General features: G+C 39.7%; 1 protein-coding gene across 1 annotated transcript in view; it reads right to left on the reverse strand.

Moving 5' to 3' along the window:
• The window catches only part of LOC122789149 (alpha-1A adrenergic receptor-like), a 42867-nt gene that overhangs the window by 19957 nt on the left and 1904 nt on the right, over nucleotides 1-21006 (reverse strand). The gene's annotated exons all lie outside the window — the stretch shown is intronic.

The raw sequence follows: 21006 nt of genomic DNA on the forward strand, positions 1-21006 counted from the left end.
AGAGAGGCAGAGGTAACCCAAGGAAGTAAGAGCTAGGGGTCAGGTTTTCATTTTACAGCTGAAGGCACACAATACAGTACACAGAACTGAGCAGCCTAAGCTACACCTGTGTAGTACAGTTCTTGAATAGAATTACTATACAGCTTATTAGCACAGAAAGTGACAGGGTGGTAAGTGTGATGTAAGGTCATGACAGAAACTGTGTTGTAGCAGGTTTAGGATCTGAACATTTTGGTGAAACACTAATGTGAGAAACGGAGGGGGTGGGTTAAAGTACTCCTATTAATTACCATGCAGAGTGCAGCTATAGTTGACTGCACCAATAACTGCCAGGTGGTGAGACAATTTAGGGACAGCTATCTTATGAGCTTCTTTGTTGAGAGGCTGGGGCCATTGATTATTCATGGGGTAGCAGGAGGGCATGCAATCATGCATGACCAATTTTTAACAGGCCAGGGGAAGGAAGGAAGGAATATAACAATGGAAGTCTAATAATTTACACATAGGAGGGTAACCAAATAGAGAATCCTGATAATTAATTACTTCTGGGGCTAGGTCTGAAAGTTATTAATGCTTATGAGCCTCATATGGATGAGGTTCACTATATTTATGGATGTGGTATAGTGTATTCTGAGAGGACAGACAGGATTGAGGTAAGAGATGACATTCACAACCAGAGTGATGGAGGAGGAGGAGTTAAACCTCAGATAATAGGCAACAGTAGTGGTAATGGGAATGCTGGAGTCTGATGTGATAGCTTATATAGGATTTACAGTGCCAAGCTAGAAGTCAGAGGAATATGTTGCAATTACAACTAGACTACTGTGGGTGTATGTCCCATCTCTAACTGGAAAAGGTAGTGAGCTCTGGATGACCAAGATGAGAGTCTATTGTATGGGATGGGCTACAGTGAATGTACTAGCAGACTGCAGTGGTGAAATCAGATGTTGGGAGATGGTCAGAAAAAGGTGGGCTGTATGTTAAAACCTACTGGACCACTTTGCAGCACTAAGTCCCCACCTCATGCAGATACTTAAGGATAATATTTCATATACTTTGAGTGCATTTGAATTCAGGATTTCAGACTCAGGGCTCTACGTGTTTGCCTCATACCTGACATAAACCTTGGTATAAGGGTATATAAATCCCAGATACAGCTTTTAGGGAACCAACAGTTCCACATCTACTTAGAAGACATTGTGTATGGATACATTCTTTGTTAAAAAAAAGTATTAATGCATTTTATTCAGAATCAGAGCAGTTACTGGATATAATGTTAAACTCTGTCTGTAGATGTCTTTGGGTGTCAAAAGAAGGTAATCACATATAATTAAGTATATTCTATCATATTTATCATCTTCTTTATTTCTTATATAGAAGCTTACTGGGACACTGCTGGAAATAAGTAAAGTGCAGATCATGCTATTAATGTAACGTATTAGATAATTCTCCTTATTTTTCATGGGACTATGCATCTTAATTTCGTTAATATTCAGAATGCACTTTAGCACCCACTAACTCAGGTAGGTGGGACCTCAGGTTAACATCTCATCTTAAGGACAGGACACCCAGGAGCAGGGGTATAGCAAGCAAAGTCCAATTTGCACCCACAAGCTCTTAATACTACCCCCTTGGATGCCTATTACTTAAAAATGGACACAGCTCTCAAAATGCTGCTCCAAACACTTAATAAGTAACATTTTCATCTGCCCCTCCAAAACTATTAACAAATATTGTTTTCAGATTATCAATATTGTGCCTGTTGTTAAAGTCATTCATTTAGACAGTTGTAGATGTAATATGACCTAAAAAGGCATGTTGGTGTGATGCTCAAAAAAAAAAAAAAAAGATATACTCAGTAGAGTACAAAGATTATGCCTGGCTACACCCTTTCCCAGGAGTGCAGCACCCCCATTATGCTGTACTGCAGTGTCAGTATTAGAAAGTTAATTTCAGTACCTGGTGTGGCAATAGAAACCAAAGCCTTTTACACCAAAGGCAAGTGTATTATCTGTTGGGCTACTGAGACTGCTTCTTTGACATTTGCAATTACTGGGCAGTGCATGGTGTAGAGTCTGCAACATTGTGTGTTATAACTGATTAAAATACACAATGTGGCATTCACTTTCAATAGTCTGCACATTTCATAGCATTTCTTACCATTTTCCTCTCCCCTGTTGTGATTTCACTGTTCCTTGGCATAATTGCTGTCTCCTCCCTCCTACCAAATTACCCAATTAGCATGCCCCTTACAGCAACCATCCATTATTGTCATCACAAATCCATTCAACTAAGAATCCATGCTACGTCAGTCATCTGTAACACACTCAGTATTATACAACCAAAGGCTTCACTTGCTCACTACATACTAGAGCTTATAAAGTGCAGCTCTGTCAATCAAGTGATAGTTCTATTGCATATAGTCAAAAACTCAAGACATATCTGTTCTAATTTTAATTAACTGGTTAATTAATCCTTTCCTGACCAGGTTAGCCCCACTAGGCTAGTATCCTCTTTGCAGAAAAACCCAAGGAGGTATTTATACTACTAGGGGAAATTTGGCAAGGGCACCGAGGAACTTTTCTTACTCTTTGGTGCTGCTAGATAGTGCCAGTGAGATCTTTCAACATCAATGAAGGGGCCTAAGAAAAGCAGTAGTGTGGAGGGGGAGAGAAAAGTTATGGAGAGTCTGGAAGTTGAAAATGAGAATTTGGAGAAAAAAATGCATTTCATATGGAGTATCAGAATGTAAATAAAGATCACTGTGTGGTGAATGAGACATATGAGCAGTGTTTAGCTGTCTCAATGCAGAAGGGTGTGAGTGAGTCTGCTGGAGTGGTGCAGATAACAGAACTAGCACCAGGAGGGCTTGCTGATGAAGTTCTGTTAAAAATAATCGAGTAGGATGATCTGGGTGACAGTTCTGTTGTTTCACAAAGTGAGATGACAGATACCTTTTTTAAAAGTGCTGAGGATGGTAATGTGGAGAAGAGACTAGGTGATGTGGCAATGGAGAATGCAGCAGTAACAGAAAGCAGGAAGAAACTGAGAAGGTGTCTGGTTTTGTGTCGGCAGATAATGCAGTAACTAAAACATAAGAGGCAGTGACATCAGGCAAAAAAGGAGAACAGCAACATACTGAAGCTATTTTTAAAAAGAAGAGAAGACCAAATGTGAAAGTAAGAACAGAAAATGACACTAATACACAGCTATTATGTATGGCAGAATTCTTTAACTGTTCTGGGTTTTAAAGCCCAAGAAATTTAGTCTTTTATATATACAGGGACAGAGACATTTTGCAACTCAACATTTGAGACTGAGGGATGGATAATGAAATTTTTGGAACTGTGTACAAAAAGGAAGATACTTATCTGTGGAACAATTATCTGTTTTCTGGTACTAGCTTAAATGTTTAAAAAAATGCTACTTTGCAGTTTAGAACTGATGAACTGGAACAGTTCTTCTACTCAGGCACCATCTTCCTCACAGTACAGAGCCTGTGGTCACTACATTGACCCAGATACTGCTGAAGTTCTGCCACAGGGGCCAACTCCAAAACATTTTCACAGAGAAATTTGTCTTTATACAATTCTCTACAGGTTTTCTCTCGTCTTTCCTTTCACAGCCAGGGTTCATTACATCAACCTAGATACTACTGAAAGTCTGTCACAAGGGCCAACTCCCAAACATTTTCACTGGGAATATTGTCGTTGCACAGTGTAAGCAAATTTAACTTGAAGATCCTGGCTATGTATTAACTTCATCTAGTCAAATGCATGCCTACCTGTGCTAAAAATTAGTTTTTAACATCCCCCTCCTGACAGAGTTGTCCTTGCATACTAGGCCACTATCCTTTCTCTTGACCAATAGATTACAATGTATATGCCAGTTAGTCTTCCTGGCTAATGGGTTTCTGCATTCAGGAAATGAAATAAAGCTTCTTCTACTAGGTACCTCTCTGCTAATTACTTTCTAATGGCTGTAAACTGATTAGTCTCTGTGACACTTTGACCTGAGGGTGGAAGTCTGCTATGCTCCCCTACCCTACCCCTACTTCCCACACATCTCCTCTTACCCTGCTATTATCCTTCCTACATGCACATTACACTTGTGACTCCTATTCCATAATCCTCCCAAAAAACCTTACAATCATACAAACACTTTTGTTTCTTTTTACCTAATTCACAACTTCCATTTAATCATTTAGCATCATTCCCATCAACCTTTCTCCCTCACATACTGCTTTGCTCCATACACATTCATAGTCACACCCCACCTGAACAGCACCTATCTATTCTAAACTGTATCTTCTTTCTTTCCCAAATAAACCCTCACTTCTTCCTATTTTACATACATTCTAAAACTCTAGCCTTTTAAACCCCATATTCCTTATATCCCAGAGAATATGCTAGGACAACCCAAGTCTCTTCCTTCATAGAAAGTACTACTTTCCTACCTACCCTCTATCACCTTTCAGACTCCACCACCATTAAATATATTTCTACCCTGCAACTTATTTTCCCTTCTTGATCTCGACTTCTCCACTACCTCCCAACTATAACATATAGATCCCTTAATTTAATCATGCTATTTCTCTGCTTATCCTCTATTCTTGTCCTGCTACAGAGCCATCTTTCATACTACCACAATTTTATAATATCTCTAAGCGTATCTCTAACTCTGTCTCAACCACCTATTCATACTTCCTCCCTACAGTATCCATACATTGCACTAAACCTGTTTAATGACACCCCTCACATTTACTCCAAATATACACTGATCAACTCCATTTCAAACTCAAACAAAACAAAATTAGGTGGAAAAATAACCTCCAAAAAACAAGTATCTATAATTCCCCAATATACTAAAATCCTTATAGGTGGAGACATTCACCTAATCCTGGCCACATCTATTACAATGAACATCAAGACAATTCTCTTCCAAAAACTACTCTAACCCTACAACAGTCAGCCTCCAACCCCGGTAATCTAACTCTTGCTGCCATAAATATTAGAAGCATAAGAAATAAAATTGCTGAACTACATGCCTAGATTTTGTCCAACATAAACCTAATATTCTCACTCTAACTGAAACATGGGTTAAACCCAACAAATTGACACTGAAATTATACCTCCAGCTATATCATCTGTAACAACCATATAAAGAGGAAAAGAAGTGGTATTGCTTTAATAGTTAACTACCACATTTCCCCTCACAACAAATGAATACCAAAATTGAATTCATCAGAGCTTCTTGTAACTTTCCTGAAATTAAACAATTATAAACAAACATTTATTACTGTTCTTTACATCCCTCCTGGTGACAATACAGTTATGCTGGAAGATATCCTACATTAGATATCCATAACAATCAAACAAGAACTAGTACTACTAGGTGATGTAAATCATTCGGTTGGATATAAATTCCAACTCCCCTACACCGAGCATGAACTTATTTGGTTTCACACAACTAATTAATAGCCCCACACATTATAGCAAGACATCAAATTCCCTATTAGACTGGATCCTAGTATATGTGTATATATATATATATATATATATATATATATATATATATATATATGTATGTATATATATTTATCACCTCACGTATAATGTCTGACTATCTCAGTGATCATCTCCCAGCCTATACAACCAGACATTTCACACATCCACTTAAACATTAATGTTTATAAAAACACGAAACCTTTCCAAGTTTAACACCAAAATGTTCATAACTAACCTATCATTTATTAACTGGAATGTCCGTAAAATCCTTCCCTTAGATGATACTGCAAAGGAATTCAACACAACTTTCCTGAATAACCTAAATAGCCTTGCACCTCCCTGAAGGAAGAAACTAAAAACTAATAATGCAATCTGACTATCCAAAAAAAAGTAGAATACTAATGTAGGATACAGAAAAAGCATGGAAAGAATGGCAAAAACATAACACCGCAATATCTTAAAAACGTCAGAATGCTTCTCAATCTTAATAAAAAGCAGATTGGTGAAGACAAAATAGTATTCTATAACAACTTTCAGAATAGTAAACACAACCCAAAAAAATTCTGGACAGCAATTAAAGAAATCTTGCATCCCAGCCATAAATTCAACCCTAACCCCTCACCCAAAAGCTCATCATTTGAAACCGCAATACAATTCAACTCTAATTTCTTAGACAATATAGCATCTCAAACCAAGAATTCCCCAACATCTAATCCTAACGCTGCCCAGCAGCCATGTATCACCACATCCACTTTTACCTTCACACTCATGCCAACATTCTATATAAAACTGCTCTTAAACTCAAACCATACTCTACTTCAGCTGATGACCTTCTAAGTGAATACCTTAAAATAGCAGCCAATAACTTTGCCTGTCCTGTCTCAATACTTAGAAATAGGCCAATCCAGGAATCTTATGTTTTCCCTCTCTGGAAAAAGTCACACATTATCCCTCTGCACAAAGGGGGAAATTCAAGACATTACTAACTTTAGACCTATAGCAATTTTATCCTCTCTCTCTCTCTCCAAAATACTTGCAAATACATTCAAAAACAATCTCCTGCATGAAGAACTCCTGCCACCTACACAACATGACTTCCATCCTTCCCATAGTACTAACACTGCACTTCTGACCTATATAGATAGTGTCAATAAAGATAGAGATGATGACAAACTAGTCTCTTCCTTATTTCTAAACTTGTCTGAAACCTTCGACACAGTTTGTGACAGCAAACTTCTACTTCAAATGTCCTCAATGGGTCTTTCTCAGCCCACCCTTCTATGGTTAAAAAGCCATCTATCTAATAGGTATCAGTCAGTGGAATGGCACTCCACCCTCTCTCCATACCTCCCAGTCACCACTTGTGTACCAAAAATCTCTATCCTTTGCCCCTCCTCTTTAACATTCTCACCAACATCCTCCACACAGCCATACAACAGGCCTCTCAAATACAGTACGCAGATGACTCCACACTCATTTGCACATATGATAATGTGGCACACCTCCAATAAATTACTTAGGAAGCTAACAGCAACTGAAACATGGCTTAGTAACTCGCAGCTCATGCTAAACCCTGGAAAACAGACAGACTACTACTCTACTACTTTTTCCCACAAATCCCTCTCACATGAAAAAGTAACATTTTAAATCCTCTCTCTCTTGATAATACAACTACTGAAGTCACTTTTCATTAAATTATTAGGGTGGTAATCTTAAATTTGACCTGCAAATACAAAATTGCATAAGAAAACTCATCAAAAACTAGGGCTGCTTCATAGAGAAAAAATCTTCACAGATGCAGCTACATTTGCCACTACCTATCACGTCCTTACATGTTTTTATGGTGCTCCAATCCTTACCAACCTTTAAGCATCACAAAAATCAAAACCTGAACGATGGTATAATAAAGTTATTAAACTGTAGCAAATACCCCTTTCATAACCCACACACTAAATTACACAGATTATAACATTTTTATGGGAATAATACAGAGAAGAATGAAAGGAAGGATGAGGAATACTATGGAAGAAAGTATGTGTGGTATAAAAAGAGAAGGGATGTCAAAAATTGGCTGAGAGAAAAATTGTGGTAGCTATTTTAATAGAAATGGAGGATGTAAAATATATGATAGGTGGTATTAAGGCATTTGATACAGGAGGGCATGACTCTTTGTGGGATGTTATGGAGAAGTATGGAATAGATAATACAATTAGGAATGTGAGTATGTCAGTGTATCTGGATAACAGAATGTGCGTGTTAGCGAATGGGTGGATAAGTAAATAAGTATGCATGGAGTGTGGTATAAGACATGGGTGTCCCATGAGTAGGATATTGTTTGCATTGGTAATGAATGCAATAGTCAGTGATGTCACTTAGAAATTGAAATATGCTCGATATGTTATGTAAAAGGAGGAGGCAACTCCAGTAGTCTTGACATACACAGACTATATAGTTGTAGTTGCTATGAACAAAATACGGATGGTGGAAGCATACCTCTTAAGGGGTCTATATTAAAAGACTGAAGAGGTGTTTCAGTGAACACCTCTTGGTTGACACATAATGAGCAAATGCACTAAAGCACAAATGCTCAAAACAGTGATTTCTTTCCCTGGGAAAGAAATCGCTTGGCCATCCCCGTGTATCTGCCCCTTTCCTCACTGTAGTGCAATCTTGGAGTTGGTATATTTAGTTAGGCGGGTGTGGGGGCACAACCCCCACGTTGGGAGGGTGGGGAGGCAAAGCCCCTCATGTTATGTTTTAAAGTCTGTGTGTGTTTGTGCTAGCAGTTTCTTTCCCAGGAAATGAAAATGCTGTTTTGAGCATTCGCGCTTTAGTGTGTTCGCTCATTACGTGTTGACCAAGAGGTGCTCGCTGAAACACCTGTTCGGTCTTTTAATATAGACCCCTCTCAAGTGTACCTCATTATGAAGAACATACCTCATTTGGGGTCTTAAAAAGTTCATGTTCCTCAAATTTCCACACTAAAGGGGTCCATCACACATTCATTGTTAGGAATTCTTTTTAACTGATGCCCATGGTAAATAGAAATGAATCATCGTAATTTGTTTAAAGATCTTTTTTATAAGTAAAACCAGCATATTTTGACTATCCTATGATCTTCCTATTTGACGTTGTTAGTAAGCCATTAGTATGTGTTCCACATTTTGCCAGTTTGTTCCACATTATGATGGCTAGTGTTCCTCATTTTGGAGAAGGAAGGTCGAGAGCTGTGGGTGGAAGTGTTGGTTTGTCTGAATGGATGCTAAAGGAAATGGGAATTACCTTGAATAAAGATAAAAGTAAGGGTTTGGGTGATGTGGTAATAACTATGGGTGTGTATTTTTCAATGAATGGAGTGCCTTTGCTAGGAAGACAATTTGGGAAAAATGATGTAGTTATGACACAATGGGAGGGTTTGATAAAAGAAATGAAAGAAACATGTCTTCTGTGGAGGATATACAAATGAGCATTCAGGAAAAAAAGGTTTATCTGGTGAACTCAATATTAATGGGGAAAATAAATGTACATGTGAAATGTTTACATGATACCAGTGAAATATGAAAAGGGAATTGTGCACTTCGTGTTTTCTTTCTTATTGGGTTCAAGATTAAATCCAATAAAAGAGATGTGTTGCATATGAGTAAAGCAGAAGGGGGTGGGGTTACTAGCTCCACTTGTTTATTCTGATTCTTTAAACTTGTACAGAGTATTAAACTGAGCAAAAGATGAGAATGAGAATTTTATAGAGAAAATTTTAAATGCAACTACAGAAATCTTGGAGACTGATGTTATGAGGTAGTGCCATTTGTGCTGGGGGGAGGCAGTATATGTGCACATATGCCAGCATAACTAGCTGGAGTTTTGTAAAGAATTTTAATGTTATTGGACTATCACACTGATTTGTACAGATTTTTGAGTTAAAATATATTTGTAAAGTTACTTGTGTTAAAAATGCATCAACAGTAGGTCCTGCTGTACAGAAACAATGCACGCATGTATATTAGGTTGTATTGTTGTAACTGATCAAATGTGTATGTTTATCAGAGAACCCTGGAAGGGTGGAAAATTTGACATTGTGTTATAGATTTCAGATGCTGCACAGATCTTAGCAAAAGTGTGTGTGTGTGTGTGTGTGTGTGTGTGTGTGTGTGTGTGTGTGTGTGTGTGTGTGTGTGTGTGTGTGTGTGTGTGTTGTACTACAGTCAGGTGACCAGAGGTGATGTCATCTTCTAGCCAGCATCTTGTTTCTTTGGAACTTTTGCAGCAGCACTTTGGAACCTGACAGGAAAGATTTCTGACATGATATATATCTCATACAGTCACACAGATAGAGAGAGAGACATCATTTAGCTCAGTGATGGGTGAACCTTGTGTGCCAACAGCTTTTGAAACTCCAAAACCAAAATAATTTAGTGTACTTCACATGAGCAATGAATGCAAAAGCAGTGTCTTTGGTAACTCGGGTGTTGGTGATAGCTGACATGTCACCCAAAATGTTGCAACATGTGTCATCTTTGACAAGTGTGTCATAGGTTCGCCATTACTGATCTAGCTTTTGCTGTGATAAGATGCTCAGCACACATCAGCTTGACTTGCTTTAGTAAGTAATCAGGGAACAGTATTTCTTTAGTCAGTTAGGGAAATTTAGTGAGAATAGTTTATTATTGTGAGAAACTATCCAACTGTATTATTTCTTATATATCTGTGGTTGAAACTCTGTTTATTGTATTCAGTATTCTCTAGTTTTAATTTATATATTTTATATCTCTGTGGTGGAAACTCTGTTGTTTATTGTATTTACTATTCTCCTGTTTTCTGTTTTATTATTTATCATTAAATATTTTATACCTTTCTTTGTGGTTGGTCATTTAGAGAATACTTTTAACACATTGAGAGTACTTATACTTGTTTGAGTGACACTGTGGCCACTCCTGAAAGCCTTGCTGCTTTGGTCAGACCCTATCATTTTATTGGTATTTATTTTACACAGTATAATTGGGTACCCTTTGAAAAAGCCTTATTGTGGCTGACTCGTGGCAGGGTGATTACCTTAGAGTCCGGGCAGAAAGGGACACAGCTAGTAAATCTGTGCCAGCTTTTCCCAGGTATGTATGTGTGTTTGAAACTCAAACATACAAGTGTGTGTGTGTGTGTGTGTGTGTGTGTGTGTGTGTGTGTGTGTGTGTGTGTGTGTGTCAGCTACTGGGAACAGGGACACGGACCTCCAAAGTGGTCAGTGAGGAGTTTTTTTTGTGGGCCTGGGGAGAGAAAGAGAATCCAGCCCCAGGTCTGGAGCGTGCTCTCTGTGTGCTGTGAAGGGAAATTGTGCTTGGTGCAGGGAACTGCATCTGAAAATACTGTGTGAATCCACCTTTGCTCTTAGTGCCTGTCCCTCACTGGAGTCAGTGGTGAGGATTAAGTCTCCTTCATTGCTGGCCTGGAGTAGGGACCCGTCACATATTGGTGGCAGCTGGGTGGGATATTAATTGAACTTCAGTAGCTTGTGGGCAGTTGTCACTGAAGGTTTGTGTACTCTCAGCAGTTACAAGGTAAACATACAGAGTTTCATTTTCACAACAGTTTTATTTTTCTTAGTTTATTTTAGTCAGGGAAAGCAGGCAAGGATGTCAACAGAGGATTATAACAAGCTGACAAAGAACCAGTTGGCCCTGGTATGCAAAGCCAAAGGACTGGTGCATGCCAACCTGATTAAAGAAAAAATTATTTCAGCCTTTTTAACAGCTGCATCATGGACCACCAACCCAAAAAACAATTAGTCTGATGATGGGGATGTGCAGTCTTCAGAAACAGGACAGTTCACCTTTTCCTCAGAGGACTTAAACATCCATCTGGAGTCAAAGAGACTTGAACTAGAGGCCAAACAACTGGAAAAGCAGATGGAATTAGAATCAGAAGAGAGACTGTGGTGTTTGGAGGACAAAGAGAGACTGCTTGTTGGCTGTTGGTGAAGCACCCACCAAGAGGAGAAAATGCTGAGAGAAGAAAGGAGCCACTTTTGAAATTTTAAGTATTTTCTTCAGATTATTTTGCTAAGTTTTTCTGCATAGCCGCCTACTTTGAGCATTTTCTGGCTTGTCAAACTTGATTTCTGCATTGGTAACTGTATTTAGAACACAACCTAGAGCTGTTTACTGAATTTCCTGTTTGCACTTATTTTTAAAATAGTTTTTTTCTTAAAACTTGCATTTTATCTGTCTCTGGCCTAGCACTCAAGTGTGGGGTCATTTACTGCACTGTTATAACTTGTTGATACGTGTGAACCTCTGCTATCTTTAAAAAAACAAAAAACAAAAAAATCTTACTTTTTTCCCACTTTTCTGAGATTTAAAAAAGTTCAGTTACAGGCTTGCTGTTCTGAACTGTTTGTAAGTTTCTTGGAGGCCATTTTTTGCTTGGGCTAAAGGGAAGTCTCTCTGTTCATCAGTGGCAGTGATAAACATTGAGCAGCCTGCCTGCCCCTGTGGGAGTGGTTGCTGCCTTGAAACTGTAGCTTTATCGGCCATTTTGGGTCAATTCCAAACTCCTTGAGCTTCCTCTCTTAAAACCCTCTTTTGCGCAGTTTTGCACATTTTTGTGCATAGCGCAATAATGGGCAGCGCCGCCTAATTGGGTTTAAACTATTCCTGGCTCCACAAAGTCTGCTCTTCATTTTTTCCCTTAGAATTGCTCTGTCTCTCAAATTAAACACCATATTCTCATTCTAAGGCCCTTCACTGGTCCAAATAAGTAATCTTACAAGATAGCACTATTAAACAATAAGCACTACTTACTCTTATACTCTCTACAATTACCTTGTCCCCTATTGGACCATCTTAATTCAGTTCCCTATATTACTCTAGCATGTCCAAAGGTCAATCAATGGTTTCCTCTCCAGCCCAGCTGGTGAATCTGGGAATTTTGAGGCAATGTTACAACTGTCTCATGTACACGGACAACCCTCTCCTCCTCCAAACAGGTTCAAATATATGTGAGAGATGCAACCATATAGCCAAACTGGAGGCTGAGCTCTCTCATCTCAAAACTGGTATAACCAGTCAGGAGGAGAAGGTAACCTCACACAACACAATTCCAGTATCACATAGTCCCAACACATCAGCGAACCAAACACATAAATACCCTAAAGCATACTCAGAGGCTCTAAATAAAAATCTACCTAAGCAACAGAGACCTCCAAAGCAGACATCCAAGCAAACGCCACCCCAAAACAAAACACGCACAACATATAGCCCACAAAGTCAGTGTGCCAAGCAGCCACAGCCCTTAAGGCTAAATAATGCACCCGATACTCTTGTAATAGGTGACTCTATTGTCAGACACACTGGCGTCCCACTCACCAGGCTGAACAAGGAGAAGGTCACAGTGAGCTGCCTGTCGGGCGCTAGGATCCGCCACATAACACAAGCACTCAGGTCACTCCAAAGTAAATACAAATATGACTCAGTCATTGTACATGCTGGTGTGAATGACCTGAGACGTACCTCCCTGGACTACATGAAAAGAGACATAGAGGAGCTCTCTGATCATGCAGCCCAGGCCAGTATGACCCTGCCCTTGAGCAGAATCTTACCCTCACCTAGAATGATGCCACAGTACAAAGACAAAATGATCGATTTTAACAATTGGCTAAAATTTTGGTGTCATTCAAAGGGGATCCAGTGTCTATCAGCCTGGGATGACATGCTCGACAAGCCACATTGCTTCGCTAGGGACGGCTTGCACCTGTCACCACTGGGCTTTCGGATACTGGCAAAGGCTCTGGCCACCCCCATAGTGCCTTTTTTAGGTAAGGCTCAAAAGTCAAACCCACCTCCATAGACAGCACAAGGTACAAGAAACTAAGGGTAATGCTGCTAAACGCCAGAAGTCTTAACCTCAAGATGCATGCACTCGAAGCTCTCCTCAGTATGGAGAATATCGATATCTGTGCAGTGACGGAAACCTGGTTCAAGGCTCCAGAGAGCACCCCAGCATTACCAGGTTATACCTCATATCATGCTTTTCGGCCCCAAAACCCAGACCGAACCACAAAAGGAGGGGGAGTTTCCATATTTATCAATGATATTCACACCTCCAGGTTAGTGGCATTGCATGAAGTATCGGAGACCATCCATGTGCAACAGTGGGCAAAACTGCTTTTTAGTTTATAGCATCCTACAGACCACCCTCTCAAAGTCAGGAATCCCACTTGGCTTTCCTGAAAACATTGGAGAACATGAAGATCTCTCCGAACACCATTATATTGGGTAACTTCAACTACCCAAACATAGACTGGGAGCACTACTCAAACCCCAGCACCTTAGCCCAAATGTTCCTGGAAATTATAAACTCAAATGCTATGGAACAACTAGTCACCACTCCCACAAGAGGGGATAACATACTAGACCTGATCATTACCAACATGGGGACTCTATGCTCCATACCAGAAGTATATCCTTCATTGGTAAGATCAGATCATAAATTACTTTCACTGGATATTTACATCCCGACCCCACCCCCAGCACAGAAAACCACAGTGAAAAACTTCTCAAAAGTGAACTTCTCACTTCTCAAAACCGAAGTGAAATCTTTCAAGGCCCCAGGACCAGTGGAAACTACGGCCCAAACTGCAGAATCCTATATAAACGCATTCTACGGACATCTCCAGGAATGCATGGATCAAGCTATTCCAAACAAAACCAAGACCCAATCATCCAAAGGCAGGCGTCCAGTCTGGTGGACCCCAGCCATAAATAGACTGTACAACAGAAGGCGGAAGATACTACATGATAGAGCAACATCCCTACTAGGGAAGGCATCTCTGATCAGTACTAGCAAAAAATTATGATCCCTCATAAAATCCTCCAAGGCCAGCTTTGAGAGAAAAATTGCACAGGACACTAAAGACAATCATAAGGCTTTTTTCAGTTATGTTAGGAACCTGGGATGCAACTCCCAGACTTGTTCTGAGTTGATTCTAAATGACAAAAAATACACTGAACCCACAGATATCGCCAATATCCTGGCAGACAGGTTCAGTGCGAACTTCTCCCCCCCCCCCCAAAAAGAGCAAGTGTCTATCCCGGCAGGGGGCTGCCTCCCAAACATCTCTGATGCTCAGGTGAGGGCTGCCCTCTCCAAAGCAAAAAAACACTGCTTCCATGGGACCAGATGGCGTCCCGGGTTGCGTCCTACATGAACTCCAAGAAGAACTAATCCATCAAATAAAACAGCTGTACAATCTCAGCCTCACTACAGGATATGTGCCCACAGAATGGCGTACAACAACAGTGGTCCCACTCCACAAAGGTGGAGCCTCCACGGACCCTGGAAACTATCGTCCCATAAGCCTGACTAGCTTAGTCTGCAAGGCTATGGAGAGGTTCATCATGGAGCTCATAAACAAAGACATCAGGGACCTACAGACACTAGATCCTACCCAATTCGGCTTCATCAAGGACAGATCCTGCCTTTTGAACCTGGTTGACTTCTTTGAAACAGTCACCAAAGCCATAGATGAAGGGAAGATAGTCCACACAGCCTATCTAGACCTAGCAAAGGCATTTGACACAATACCCCACGTGGGCATCATAGATAAGCTATCCAGCTTAAATATAAACCCCTATGTCACAAGATGGGTTGCAAACTGGCTCAAAGACAGAACCCACAGAGTGAGAGTTGCTGGAGCCATGTCAGACTTGAAACCAGTCACAAGTGGTGTCCCACAAGGTTCTGTCCTGGGACTGCTCTTGTTCGGTATATACTTTTCTGAGGTACAGGCCAACATGGGAGGACTATGGCTCACCAAGTTCGCAGATGACTGCAAACTGGGCGCCATAATCGACTCTCCAGCTGACACAAACATCCTTCAAAAAGGTCTCACAGAGACGGATAACTGGTGCCAGAGCCATGGTCTAAAGCTAAATGCCAAAAAGTGTATAGTCATACCCTCTGGCAAAAACAATGTGCCCACAAACTACCACATAGGTGGTAAACCATTAAGTACAGAGAAAGTAATTAGGGATCTGGGGACCCAAGTTGATAGCAATCTCTCCTTTGACAACCACATTGCAAAGTGGTTAGAAAGACCTTCTACATGGCCCACCTCATCATGAAAGGATTCACATGTAGATCAAGTGAGGTAATCGTGCCCCTTTATTCATCCCTCATCAGGCCCATCATAGAATACAATGCCCCTTTTGGGATGTACCTTACCCGACACTTGCAGCAATTAGAAAGACCCCAAAAGTACCTCACCAAGAGGATCAAGGGACTCAAACAGATGCCATATGCTGCTCGGTTAAAAAAACTCCAGCTCTACTCAGTTGCATACCGCCTACTTCGAGGCGATCTATGCCTGACATATAAAGCTATGTCCAATCCAGAATTAATGGACATGCTCCACCTCAGTAAATCTAAATCCCTTAGAACCACACGCTCGAGGGACTTGAACCTCAGCACAGAAATAAATAGGACTTGCTGGAGGGACAGATTCATAACACAGAGGCTCCCTTCGCTCTGGAATAGAATTCCAATTCATGTTAGGCAGAGCACCTCATTGAATCTCTTCAAGAAGAATCTTGATGAGTGGATGGGGGATCATAGGTTTGTTCCGGGGATTACTTCCATGTCACTATTAGACAGAGGCACAGTAAACTAAACTGTAAAAAGGGCACAGTATACTCAAATCAAGGGGTGGCGTAAGCCAAACAAAATCGGGCTAGGCTTATAATTGCCCCAGGGCAGATAGCCTAGTATGAACCTATGAACCTATGCAGTGTTCACATGTTGAAGAAAATGAGAAACAGTGCCAACATGAGAGGGAGATGCTGACTCCTCAGCATGGTCATGGAGGTAATGGGGAAGGGAATAACCAAACCCCAGAAGCAACCTTTGAAGTGGTAAGGAAGATCAGTGATGTTAATTACATGTTAAACCTGCTAGGCAGGAGAAAGGTGCACAAATTGTACCATATTAACATGATGAAGTCTTAACATGATAGGGAGGCCCTGGTGCTGAGCGTTTGTAGTGGATGGCAGGAGGAGTCTGAGGGGGATCTGGTGACTAATCTCAGTGAGGCTCAGACTGACAACTCAGAGAAAGGGGTAAAAATGTCCCAGCAGCTATCCACTATCCCAGGTTTGACAAATCCGAGCAGTGTTGCAGGTGAGGGCATTCTTGGGGACAGCAGGGTACTACAGAAAGTTTCTTCCCAAGTATAGTACAATAGCTGCTCCTCTCACAGACCTGATGAGAAAAAAATAGACCAGATAAGGTAGTGTAGACCTCAGCCTGTGAGCAGGCATTCCAAAAGTTTAAATGGGGTTTGGGAGGACCCCCTATGTTAGCCAGTCCAGATTACAGGCTACAGCAAAGAATTTGTTGTGTAGGTGGATGCTTCAAACCATGGGATGGGGGGTATACACAGCCAGGTTTCCACAGAGGGTGAAGAACATCTCAGCCATAGACTCCAACCCAGGGAGAAATGTTATGCAGCCATAGAAAAAGAATGTTTAAGCATGGTATAAGCACTGCAGAAACTTCAGACCTATCTGTATGGAAGGAAATTAACTGTGGTTACAGACTACAGTACCTTAACATGGCTACATCATGCCAGCCAGCAAAAGTCCAAGTTAAGGTGGTGCCTAGGGTTGCAGGAATATATGATATGACAGTACAGCACCATAGTGGGGTCAGCAACACCAATTCAGATGGTCTTTCAAGGTAAGGTATAGGTTAATGTGTTCTCAGACAGGCCCATTTCTCTCAAGCTATATTTTCCAGGGTCACTTGAAAAACTAGCTTGAATTTTCCAAAGGGGGGTGATGATGTTATGAGGTAGTGCCATCTCTGCCATGGAGAGTAGGACAGTACATGTGTACATATGCCAGCATAGCTAGCTGGAGTTTTGTAAAGAATGTTATTAGACTATCATACTGATTTCACAGATGTATGAGTTAAAAATATATTTGTAAAGTTACTTGTATTAAAAATGCATCAACAGTAGGTCTTGCTGGACAGAAAGAATGTGTGCATGTATATTAGGTTGTATTGTTATGACTGATCAAATGTGTATGTTTATTGGAGAACATTCAGATGCTGCCACTGATCTTAGGAAAGCTTCCTGTGTATTGTACCAGAATCAGGTGATCAGAGGTGATGTCATCTTCTAACCAAACAGAGACTATGAGTATAAGAAAAAGAATAAGTAAATGAAGAAATTAAAAATCATGAAAAAAAAAACACAAGAATTGGCCTAATGCTTAATGTCTTAGCCTCAAAGATACAAAGTACTGGGTTTGATTCTGATCTCTGATTCTTAACTAGGCTTGTAATAGCCTGCAAGATGATAGCTTGTTATTTAACTATGAATCACTCCTATTTAACTACGGAAAATAAAAACTTATTACATAGATAAAGATAGAAAGATGTGGTATAATAATACAACAAAACAACATTATTATGTAAACCCTCAGAAAAATTTACCAGAAGTTATGAAATCAATTAAAGTAATGAAAAAGTGGTGTACCAAGAGAGCAAATTGTCAGCATTTCCTATGGAGACTGGTAATAGATTAATTTACAGTAAAAGGGAATAGGCTATATAAATATCAAGTAGAAAGTGTGTGATTATTTTGTTGGGAGGAAGGGACAACAGAGCATTCTGTTTTGAAATGCAAAAGAGTAGTGAAACTCTAGAAAAAGTGTGAAAATTTTTTTGAGAATATTAATGACAATATATATATGAATATGATTATGTGCAGATATTATAAAAATAAAAAAGAATTTGTGAAGACGATAGATAATTTATGTAGTATGGATCATTTGGAATGAAGAATTGAATGAACTTTTGTTTAATGGGAAATGGATTTTGGCTGATATATTGTGAAAAATCAGATTGTGGCTATGGAAGAAGGAGCGGGGATCAATTAAAGAAGAACAACAATGAGGACGCTGTAAGACAAATTATAATTAGTAAAAATAGAATTGTGCATATATGACCCTGCAAATATATAAACAATGTTTTTATGTAGTATTAAATAAAGGACCCCAACTTTTTCTGTGATCGTTTATGTCCACCTGAATTACCACCAACTCAAGCAGATGGAGCCTTGGTTTAATATCTCATCTGAAGGACAATACACTCAGGAGTGCAGCAGACCCCCTTGTACTGCACTGCAGTGTCAGCAATCCATGTACCTGGTACCGAACAGAACCAATAGCCTTCTGCACCAAAGGTGAGTGCGCTACCTCTTGTATCACAAAAAGGGGCATCTCTAAGTCAGAGGAAATTCACCCTAACCTTGGCCACCTAGGGTAGATCAACTTCTCATGGATGACTTGTCCTGTGGCATCTCTTATTCTCTCCCCCTCAACTCTCTGTAGACAAACTCAACAAATGTAGTAAACGTGAGATATCTGTCCTAAGTTATTATTGATATAGGAGGTAAATGTCCGACACCCATACTCACTCAATGCTAGGGTCTGCACACCCTCTACTACTTACTTAATCAAATATGTCTCAGAAAAATGCAAATATCTTTGTGCATTAAATTATTTGTCTTTCTCCTTAATTCTGCAAGTTTTAAGAACTGATAGTCATCTGGCAATTAGGACAGCTGCATATATTACCTGGATCTTGTGCACTATCAGAATATGTTCTACTTGCAGTCTAACATAAAAGAATCTCTGCAAATCTTCATAGTCAGTATATATCTTTTTTTGGGGGGGTCTGGTTCCTAGTAGCCATTTTCAAAACTGCCAATATTTCCTGATGTGGAAAAATACCACTAAATATATTCTTTTGGTCTCCAGTGTCTAACAACCATCAGCCCTTATGTTTGTTTTCAACAAAGCAAGTGCCAATTTCAACTGTATCTACTCTTGTGGTATAAAAACTCACTGCAGAGGCCATCATTATGGCCTCTATTAGGGTATCCTGATATGATATCTTAGCCTCACCACCTGGTGATTGACATGAGCACTGATGTCACTGCAGAGGCCTACAATGTTGTCCTCTAAATGTGCATGCTGACACACACACACACACACACACACACACACACACACACACACACACACACACACACACACACACACACACTTGCTGAGAGCTACATCAATGGATTGGTAGGACCAAGACCCTATTCCTGGTCCATCTGTAATGGGTGCTTTGCAAATCTCCACTTAGACAGTGGCACTGAATAGACTTGAGACTTCAGCCCCCCCCCCCCCACAGCCACTGTATGAGCAAGCCAATTTCTGATGCTCAATCTCACCCTATCTCCCATTGCAATTAATCAAACCTCGGACATCTGGTGGGCAGTCAGGACTATATTCCTCTATGCCACATAGCTAGCAGATACCTTTGGCACTTTGATTACGGAAAAGCATATGATAATATTGGGATGAGAAATAATCTGTAACAACGAACCCGGGAACTTGACTGTATATGTGGCGAGCATGTGTTTTTATTTCTTAGGGAGCTGTTTCACTGCATGCAAATTAATATGACTTTTTTAATAGCTGAGATTATTACATGGTAAAGTTTAGCATAATTAGTTTATGGAAAAGTAATGTATACCTGCACTGTGTTTTGAATAAAGAGCTCCAATGAAGGTGATATGATTTTTTCAGGTTTAAAAATACATTTCCACACTGATGTTAAGGGTTACTGTTGTAATATTAATGATGTTATTAATAAAAATTGGTTATTTTGTGACATAACCACAAGACAATTCAAGTTGTGAATGGAGCACCACTAGGCTGTGTTTGCAAAATTGATTGATTGCAAAACATGGTACATACCTTTGTGATTCATCATGAAGTAGTACATGTAATACATACATACTGATGTGAGAAATAAAAAAAAACTAATTATGCAGTAAACTAAAATGTATAAAGATGTTCAAATATTACAGTATTAAATATGAAAATATTTACAAAAATGGAATGCCTTTGATATTTATAAAATATATGAAAGGAATAACTTCCCATCAACTTTTTACTCCTTCCACATAAATTATTTATAAAATACCAAAACAACAATTATACATATGTCTATTTCTACCTGCAAAATATCCATTTTATAAGCACATTAAGACACCCGAAGATGTGTATTTTCTGATAAAGACATGCCTAGGTGTGGAAATGCACCTGCTTTTGGCTTTGTGCCTTACCATTCACCTTAACATGGTGTTATCACCCAACAGTAGCACTGTCTTATCTGACCTATACACTGAATTTGCAAATCTGGTTAATCAGTGCACTAAAAAAATCTCATTTAATGCCATTGTTAGATGTCCAATTCTTGAACATAAGAAAAAGCAGCACAAAGCTGACCAAATTATTAAAGTAAAAATCTACACACTTTCTGATGTTCAGTCAGTGGTGGACATACCTTTTACCTATCATTCAGTTTCAGAGGTGCTCTAATTTTCTATATTACACCCTTTTAAATGCTGGAATTTTTTATATCCAAAATGAGAGAATTATTGGTAGCA

Source organism: Protopterus annectens, chromosome 14.part0 (assembly GCF_019279795.1).
Source record: "Protopterus annectens isolate FY-2018-M chromosome 14.part0, PAN1.0, whole genome shotgun sequence".
Lineage (NCBI taxonomy): Eukaryota > Metazoa > Chordata > Ceratodontiformes > Protopteridae > Protopterus > Protopterus annectens.